Consider the following 10,735-nt stretch of genomic DNA (forward strand, 5'->3'; position numbering starts at 1 on the left):
ATTCTCAGAGTTGTCTGTACCTGAGTCATATGCATATCTGGTACTGTTGTTATTTCTATATATGTAAATGGTACCTTTTTTAAAATCATCCTGGTCCCTGACCATTTTTCGCCTTTTTCTAAATTTAATTTCACCTTGCAAACGTTCTAAGGTTTTTTGAGCTTCCTTATTAAGTTTATCAAAGGCTGGGTCATTGGCATACAGATTCACCTGTTCATAGATTTTATTTGTCTCAATTTTACTTTCCTCCAATCTTTTTTCATCCTCATCAATCATTAATTGCATCAACTCTAAGGTACATCGTGTTAATATAGCATTCCACTTTTGAATAAATTCAGTGTTTGCTTCCACCCCTCTTAAATTTATTCCTGGGTCTAGTCTAATCCTCAGACCTCTGGGGATCAGTTCTTCTTTAACATACCTTTGTAGGCTAGCTAGCTCCCACTTGATTTTAAGTTCCTTAATTGCTTTTTTCTTATATTCCTTAAATGCTGAAAATACATCATTGCTTTTTTCTTCAATATTGGTTTCGTCGATATTGATGGAGGGTTTAAACGCTTCATCAATATCACTAACCCATTTTTCTTCAGTTAGTTTAAATGCCATAATGATAGATTCAGTTGCTCAATTATGTTCAAAATACCCGTTAAAAGACGTCAGAACACAAACACTACTGTATAATAATAAAGTCTGATGCTCTCCTAAAGAAATAAGGTCTAATGCAACTTATATGTTACTAGTTATGATACAAGAGATAGGGTGCACACAGATAGAACTAAAGGGTAAAGCGTATTGTGCTGGCAATCCTAAATGAATATAAACAAATTAATTAGAAAAGAGCTCTACCATATCAAAAGAGCTAAAGCGGATACCTGGCCGCACCAACACACCCCTACAGTATACTAAGGAATGACATCCTAAACAGGTATGCTGAACATATACTTTTAATAAAAACAAAGCCAAAAAGGATACATACTGAGAAAAATGGCAACAACAAGATACAGCACACAAACATATACCAAGCGTAGTGCACTACTGTAGACTGTGAGCTAGCATATGCATAGTATAGTTAACTCATGAGAAAGTCCGTTCTTGATGCCGGGCACTTAAGTGTTAAAAACACGCTCCGGTTTTATGATTTAGACAGATTACCGTCCTTGATATCTCATTATGTGTGTTTGTTCCGGTACCGGATTAAGGATATAATGTGAGAGTCCACAGGATGGTACTAGTACTGTTGCAAACTTAATCCCATGTGTTAATGACAGCTCCAACTTTAAACTTTCAGTGTGCAAGACTTAATACTGCATGGCTTACCTCCGCTATCTTCACACACTCTACGGTATTACCTGGCAGGATCTCATCCGTGGTGTGACTTACAGCGATGTATTCCGCCTATGCAGCTCTTCACTTGCTTGGTTGTGTTCTGTTCACTTGATATCGTCAGATTCACAGCATATCCACCATGCTGGCGTGCTCCACACTGTGTCTTGTTCTACACATTACGCGTTTCGCCCCTCCCCCTTTCCGGGCTGAACTCAGGGCTTCATCAGATGTGTCTAATTAGACACCACAGCAGACTTTATAACACTTGTGCAGATACAAAGTTACACCTCCTTCCTGTATGTTAAAGGGAAGTGTATAGTGCATGTGCATTTCAATGGCTACAATTAGATTACATTTCACATTTAATATACAACCAATCTATACAAATATGGCATTTTGCAATTCACACACTTTTGAAAACTGCTTATAATATACTGATAAAATACAGCATTAGATTTAAGTATACACTGGGAATCACTTATGTGAACATGTCTTCATGTCCATTACTAAGCTGCCATGTATTATTTCATACATATTTTCTAACAGTGTTAATAAATAAGGAATACTTATAGAAAACAGGAAAATTCGATTTTTTCATTCAGACCAAAGGGAGAGAGGGTGTTGAGTCTGTACATCCAGCGTGACTCATGCTGGAGCAGTAATTGATCAATATTACCTCCTCTCCTCCTTGGTTTGATGTGTGGTAATACCGTAGAGTGTGTGAAGATAGCGGAGGTAAGCCATGCAGTATTAAGTCTTGCACACTGAAAGTTTAAAGTTGGAGCTGTCATTAACACATGGGATTAAGTTTGCAACAGTACTAGTACCATCCTGTGGACTCTCACATTATATCCTTAATCCGGTACCGGAACAAACACACATAATGAGATATCAAGGACGGTAATCTGTCTAAATCATAAAACCGGAGCGTGTTTTTAACACTTAAGTGCCCGGCATCAAGAACGGACTTTCTCATGAGTTAACTATACTATGCATATGCTAGCTCACAGTCTACAGTAGTGCACTACGCTTGGTATATGTTTGTGTGCTGTATCTTGTTGTTGCCATTTTTCTCAGCATGTATCCTTTTTGGCTTTGTTTTTATTAAAAGTATATGTTCAGCATACCTGTTTAGGATGTCATTCCTTAGTATACTGTAGGGGTGTGTTGGTGCGGCCAGGTATCCGCTTTAGCTCTTTTGATATGGTAGAGCTCTTTTCTAATTAATTTGTTTATATTCATTTAGGATTGCCAGCACAATACGCTTTACCCTTTAGTTCTATCTGTGTGCACCCTATCTCTTGTATCATAACTAGTAACATATAAGTTGCATTAGACCTTATTTCTTTAGGAGAGCATCAGACTTTATTATTATACAGTAGTGTTTGTGTTCTGACGTCTTTTAACGGGTATTTTGAACATAATTGAGCAACTGAATCTATCATTATGGCATTTAAACTAACTGAAGAAAAATGGGTTAGTGATATTGATGAAGCGTTTAAACCCTCCATCAATATCGACGAAACCAATATTGAAGAAAAAAGCAATGATGTATTTTCAGCATTTAAGGAATATAAGAAAAAAGCAATTAAGGAACTTAAAATCAAGTGGGAGCTAGCTAGCCTACAAAGGTATGTTAAAGAAGAACTGATCCCCAGAGGTCTGAGGATTAGACTAGACCCAGGAATAAATTTAAGAGGGGTGGAAGCAAACACTGAATTTATTCAAAAGTGGAATGCTATATTAACACGATGTACCTTAGAGTTGATGCAATTAATGATTGATGAGGATGAAAAAAGATTGGAGGAAAGTAAAATTGAGACAAATAAAATCTATGAACAGGTGAATCTGTATGCCAATGACCCAGCCTTTGATAAACTTAATAAGGAAGCTCAAAAAACCTTAGAACGTTTGCAAGGTGAAATTAAATTTAGAAAAAGGCGAAAAATGGTCAGGGACCAGGATGATTTTAAAAAAGGTACCATTTACATATATAGAAATAACAACAGTACCAGATATGCATATGACTCAGGTACAGACAACTCTGAGAATGAATTAGAGAATGCCCCCCAAAACATAAGAACTGCACTACAGGGGAGAATCCCTTTAGGGGTAGGACCCGGAGAGGAGGCAGACGAAAGAGGGGGAGGTGGTCGAGCTTATTCCAGCAGACAGAGACAAAGGAGCAGAGGAGGGAGATACAGGAGCAACCCCCAGTATCGTATGACAACCAGGAATCAGAGGAAAGAGAGTCAATTCTGGGAAAACACAAACTAACTAATATAGAAGAGGAAATGTCAGTAATCAACCTCTCCTCAGTTAGTTTAAATATGGTACACATTGAATTGTTAAAGAAAGGATTATCATTCTGTCCCTCTAATGGCTTAGATAAATTTGAATTTGTGAAAGATCTAAACCTTTTTGCAAGGAAAATATTATTGAAAAAACTTTGGGGGAATAGATCCCAGAGCTGTGGCCCTGTTGAGAGTGAGGATGCAGAGGCAGTTGCAAACTTAGTATCCTTATTAGAAGAACAGGAGGAAACCGATACAGGTATCACGTACCCCAAAAAATCAAATTTTAAACCTACGTCTAAATTTATGCCCCAACTATCCTTATCTCCAAGTGTCCACACTTTTGTTAAATGTGTGGAAAGGGAAGTAGGTGACATAGGAGTTTCAGGTATAGTGAGTGACAATCTAAGCAAAAAAGAGAGAAGAGCTCTTAAAGATTTGATGAGCAAAAAAGAAATTCAGATCAAACCATCCGATAAGGGTGGGAATATTGTCATCCTTAACCAGGCTGACTATGTGAAAGAAGTCCTGAGACAGCTGGGTGTAAAAGAACAATATGAGGCTGTCACTAGACACACTTATGAAAAATCTTGTGATGATTTATTCATCATTTTGAGACAAGCAAAAGAATCAGGGTTATTGACTAAAAAAGAATTTGAATTTCTGAGTCCCACTCACCCAGTAGTCCCTACGTTCTACTGCATTCCCAAGGTGCACAAAAGCATCACACACCCACCAGGACGTCCCATAGTGTCTGGGATTGGGGGACCAACAGAGGGGATTAGTAGATATGTAGATTTTTTTCTACGTCCCTTCTTAACTGAACTGTCCTCCTATGTGCAAGACACGGGGGACGTTTTAAGAAAATTGGATAGAATTAAAATGGAACCAGATATGCTTCTACTCACTCTTGATGTGGAGTCACTGTACTCTTCTATTCCACATAAAGTAGGTTTGGAAGCAGCAGAATACTTCCTCAAATTACGTGGAGAAGAGTACAGTGACAACACTACCTTGGTACTCAAATTATTGGAATTTGTGTTAACCAATAACATATTTATGTTTGATGGCAAATTTTTTAGACAGTTAAGGGGCACAGCCATGGGTTCGGCGTGCGCCCCCACCTATGCCTGTCTCCATCTAGGTGTCTGGGAGGCAGTTGATGTCTTCCAGGAATTAGATATATGGGTGGAGGCTCACGTCGTCCTATGGCTGCGCTATGTGGATGACATCCTGGTTCTGTGGAAAGGGGATGAAACTTCAGCCAATAAATTTGTTGAGATTCTGAACAATAATAACAGAAATTTGTTCTTAACTCACCAGATTAGTAATAAGGAAACTACTTTTTTGGATCTCAAACTTACCATTGAAGATGGATTATTAAAAAGCAAAGTGTTTCGAAAAGAAACAGCAACTAATAATCTGTTGTATGGTTCCAGCCACCACCCGGAAGCCTTAAAAAATGGCATTCCAGTGGGGCAGTTCTTGAGGCTCAAGAGGTGCTGCTCCACTGAACAAGATTTTGAATGGCAGGCCGGAGAGATGGCTCAGAGGTTCCTTCAGAGAGGGTACTCTAAGAATCAAGTTAAGAAAGGATGGCTTAGAGCTAGGCAAAAACCCAGAAATGAATTATTATATAAAACAACTGAAAAGCCTAAGGAAGAGAATAGTATTCGCTTAATAACAAAATACAATTCCCATTGGAACAAATTGCGGAATATCCTTAATAAACACTGGCACATTTTATTAAATGATAGTTCAGTTGCTAAATTTATTTCTGAGTACCCACTGCTTACAGCCAAAAGAGCCCCTAGTATTAAAGATAAATTGGTTCGTAGTGAGTTCCAAAGAGACACCCCAAAAAATTGGCTAACACAGGCACAGACTAGAAAAGGTTGCGAACCTTGTGGCAGATGTGTGTACTGCAAGTACATCGTTAAAGCCTCAAATTTTTGCACTGAATATTCAGATAGGTCTTACCACATCAATGAAAGAATAGTCTGTAATACCTCAAATGTCATTTATATGTTACAATGTTCGTGTCCCAAATTTTACATTGGGAAAACGACACGAGAATTAAAAGAAAGGGTGAGGGAACACAGAGATAGCATTAAAGATAAGGAGTCAGACAGTCCAGTGGCCAGACACTTCCAAAAAATGCATGACTCTGATTTCTCTCTCCTAAGAGTATTGGGTATTGAACACATCAAACCAAGGAGGAGAGGAGGTAATATTGATCAATTACTGCTCCAGCATGAGTCACGCTGGATGTACAGACTCAACACCCTCTCTCCCTTTGGTCTGAATGAAAAAATCGAATTTTCCTGTTTTCTATAAGTATTCCTTATTTATTAACACTGTTAGAAAATATGTATGAAATAATACATGGCAGCTTAGTAATGGACATGAAGACATGTTCACATAAGTGATTCTCAGTGTATACTTAAATCTAATGCTGTATTTTATCAGTATATTATAAGCAGTTTTCAAAAGTGTGTGAATTGCAAAATGCCATATTTGTATAGATTGGTTGTATATTAAATGTGAAATGTAATCTAATTGTAGCCATTGAAATGCACATGCACTATACACTTCCCTTTAACATACAGGAAGGAGGTGTAACTTTGTATCTGCACAAGTGTTATAAAGTCTGCTGTGGTGTCTAATTAGACACATCTGATGAAGCCCTGAGTTCAGCCCGGAAAGGGGGAGGGGCGAAACGCGTAATGTGTAGAACAAGACACAGTGTGGAGCACGCCAGCATGGTGGATATGCTGTGAATCTGACGATATCAAGTGAACACAACACAACCAAGCAAGTGAAGAGCTGCATAGGCGGAATACATCGCTGTAAGTCACACCACGGATGAGATCCTGCCAGGTAATACCGTAGAGTGTGTGAAGATAGCGGAGGTAAGCCATGCAGTATTAAGTCTTGCACACTGAAAGTTTAAAGTTGGAGCTGTCATTAACACATGGGATTAAGTTTGCAACAGTACTAGTACCATCCTGTGGACTCTCACATTATATCCTTAATCCGGTACCGGAACAAACACACATAATGAGATATCAAGGACGGTAATCTGTCTAAATCATAAAACCGGAGCGTGTTTTTAACACTTAAGTGCCCGGCATCAAGAACGGACTTTCTCATGAGTTAACTATACTATGCATATGCTAGCTCACAGTCTACAGTAGTGCACTACGCTTGGTATATGTTTGTGTGCTGTATCTTGTTGTTGCCATTTTTCTCAGCATGTATCCTTTTTGGCTTTGTTTTTATTAAAAGTATATGTTCAGCATACCTGTTTAGGATGTCATTCCTTAGTATACTGTAGGGGTGTGTTGGTGCGGCCAGGTATCCGCTTTAGCTCTTTTGATATGGTAGAGCTCTTTTCTAATTAATTTGTTTATATATATATATATATATATATATATATATATATATATATATATATATATATATATATATATATATATATATATATACGTGTGTGTAATTTTGTGATGGTATGTACCTATTATGGTTGTTTACAACACTTGGACTGACGATTTGTTGGTACTTAATTTGCAATCTATAAATTTAAAATGTTATTACATGTGCATAATAATAGATAGCTATGTTATGTTTACCTTCATCACCATAGCAACCACCTATAATGCATATAAAAAGCGCCCCCTTTTAATCCCACAACATTCATGAAAAAACAGATAGATAGCTGAGAAATGTGTTGTATGTCTTTTAGACTTTTTATCTAAATAAATTGTTATTTTAAGTAGTCTATCAGACTCAACCATTTGTTTTTGAATTTAGAGTGCACCACCTATTTTTATTGGAACCACATTGGAACACCATCCCTGGGAGACCCTGGACAGCTGGAGTCTACAAAATCCAGCTTGCTTTGTTTGCACAACGTCATAGTGCAAACTTATATAGTTTATAATCACATCTTCTCTGAGACTGGTGTCTTGTCCTGTATCCTGGGAGTCTGCACTTACAATAGTCAGCTGGAGACTGCAAAGCCCATCCTGTGTTAATTCCAATACATCACAGTGCATACTTCCTTGTGAGTAGACATTTGGCAGCACTTTATACACATATAACATTTGAATATTAAAGTTTCTGCACCATGAGGTGCTCTTCTTTATTTCTTTTCTTCTAGAGCAAAAAAAATGTGACTTTTGACAAGTGACAAATTTGTCTGCCTATTTAAATAGGTATAACATTAGATAATTGTCTACCTCAAATTAAAGGACCATTATAGTCGAAAGATTAGACAAAAAGAAACAAGAGGGTGCCCAAAAGGTGTGATATATTCAACCAAGGATATAAAGACAACAAGGCAAGAAACATACTCACAGATTTCACAGCACTTCAACAGTACAGGAGAGGCAGGCTGGACAATTAGAGGCCGGCCAGCAGACTGGCGTTATCAGAACAATCCTTCCAATTTGAAATACGGCAGAGCAGGTGATCCAAGTAGTGGTTCAAGGAGGTTGGGTAGCCCAAATCAAACCAATCACTTCCCATATGATACATACTGCATCCCAGATGACATATGCACTCAGAGTGACAAGTATAACGAAAAGAAAAGCTTTAATATAAAATCAATTAAAAACAAAAGATTACATGCTCACATTTTAAAACTAGCGACCCTGCACCTCTATGTGTTTAACACTTGCAAAGGGGTTAAACACAAAGTAAAATTACCTCTCGGAAACTGAAGAGCATTGATAGTCCGAAGTGGAAACTGCAGCTGATCCAATCAGATGTGCTAGTCACACAACTCAGCTGTGTAACTAGTGCTGCTGAATGGGTTAATGGCAGTTTTTGATCAGGAGCAGTAGGTAATGGAGGGCTGGAAGTCATAGATACTGTAACTTTACAACAAGTTCTTGATTGGTATAACAGAGCAGTAACCAAAGCATTGATATCTATGAACTCACAGTTATTTCAAGTTCCTAAAGTGGGCACTCTTTGTTGGTTGTCAAGAGAAGCCAAGCCCAAAATAATTATGATAACATATCCTAACTTTCAAGATAAAACTGAGATTCTTAGACAATATAAGAAAAATTAGCAATGTCTGGTAGGAGAAAACTAAATATTTTTATTTCAAGACTTTTCAAACGAAACATCAACTAAGAGAAGTGAGATGGCCCCATTTTGCACTAAATTAATTAACAATGGTATGCGCGTTAGACAAATTTTTACGATTTTTAATTAAAGTGACGGTAAACTCAAGCTTATGAAGTTTAATACTTTGGAAGTACTCCTCAATATGTGATCAGTGATGCATTCCGCCTCTGTCTGAGAATTTCTGGTATCTTAATTTGACAAACAGGTGCATCGTCCAATAGGGACTGCACCATATGCCCTATGTCAGTCTAGTATATGCACGCTACCATGCTGGTGATTTACAGCAGAATTGCCAGAACTACAACTGTACAAATGCAGTTTTAGCTCCGATCTCCCCTCTGTTTATAGTGAACAGTGAATCTTCCTGTCAGTAGCAATTTACAGTTCACTGTTTAAAATACTGTCGCTACTGACAGGAAGATTCACTGTTCACTAAAAGCAGTGGTGAAATCTAAGCTAAAACTGCATTTGCACAGTTGTAGTTCTGGCAATTCTGCTGTAAAACATCAGCATGGTAGCGTGTATATACTAGACCGACATAGGGCGTATGGTGCAGTCCCTATTGGACGATGCACCTTTCTGTCAAATTAAAATTACAGAAATTCTCAGACAGAGGCGGCCTGGGGGACAGGCAACAGAGTGGCTTTAAAAAGTAATATTTTCATTGAAAAAAAGTTATTTTAAAAAAATTCAGGCATCACTGTGCACATATCGAGGAGTACTTCCAAAGTATTAAACTTAATAAGCTTGAGTTTACCATTACTTTAACGGTACCTTGACAGAAAATATAATACTCCATAAAGGTACAAGACAGGGATGACCCCTTTCGCCTTTATTGTTCAATTTGGCCATTGAACCATTAGCCATTATGCTAAGAAAGGAATTAGACAGGATACATATAGGGACTTCAAAACTAATGCTTTCACTATACGCTGATGATTTACTGATATTTTTAAGTAATACAAGAAAAAGTATTACGCAAATATTATCACAGTTTAGCTCCTTTTCCGGATATAAAATTAATTTATCAAAAACTGAAATCTTATGGATAGCTAAATATAAAGAAAGTTTACAACAATATCCATTTAATATCAAATATTTAGTTGTTTTTTTTTAAACACGAACCCAGAGAAATGGTATATGGAGTTAAATTATCCAGAAGTTTTTAATAAATGCTTAGGTAGTATCCAGAAATGGATTTATCTTCCTTTATCACTATCTGCTAGAATTATGCTTATTAAAACATTCATTTTTCCCCAATTGCTATACCTTATGCAGAATTTACCAATATTTATACATAAACAAGAAATAAGTTAAACAATGTGTGTACAAATTTTCTCTGGAGAGGAAAAAAAAGCACAAATTTCAGTATATAAATTAATGCAATCAACAGAATATGGGGGGGGGGATATGCATTCCACAATATCAAGCTCTATAACAAGGTTGCGTTAAGCAAATATGCTATAGATTGGATAACAGAAAAAAATGATGTACCCTATCAGCTAGTGGAACAAATTATCTCCCCCTTTTCCTTAAACGCGATTTTACATGGAACGAAACAACATAGACCACTGAATATAGAAAATATGTGTGTATTTAGTAATATCGTGATAGCATGGCAAGGACTATGTACTGAATTGGAACTTACATATAATATGTCTGAATTCCTACTTATAGTAGCTAACCCAGAATTTACGCCCTGCTTGGAAGCCGGGGTTTTCAAGGAATGGGCACAAAAAGGATTTAAATATTTAAGTCAACTAGCTATAAAAGTGAATAATATTTGAATGTTTGATAAATTGAGGAGTATAATATCACCAGAAAGAGTTTTTTTGCTTATCTTCAAATATTATTATTATTATTTTATTACTATTATCAGTTATATGTAGAGTGTCAAAAGATTCCGCAGTGCTACGTAACTATTATACAGAAACTAAAAAGCAACTAAAAAGCAATACGGATCAGTATCAGTTTGGCAG

Source organism: Bombina bombina, chromosome 9 (assembly GCF_027579735.1).
Source record: "Bombina bombina isolate aBomBom1 chromosome 9, aBomBom1.pri, whole genome shotgun sequence".
Taxonomy (NCBI): domain Eukaryota; kingdom Metazoa; phylum Chordata; class Amphibia; order Anura; family Bombinatoridae; genus Bombina; species Bombina bombina.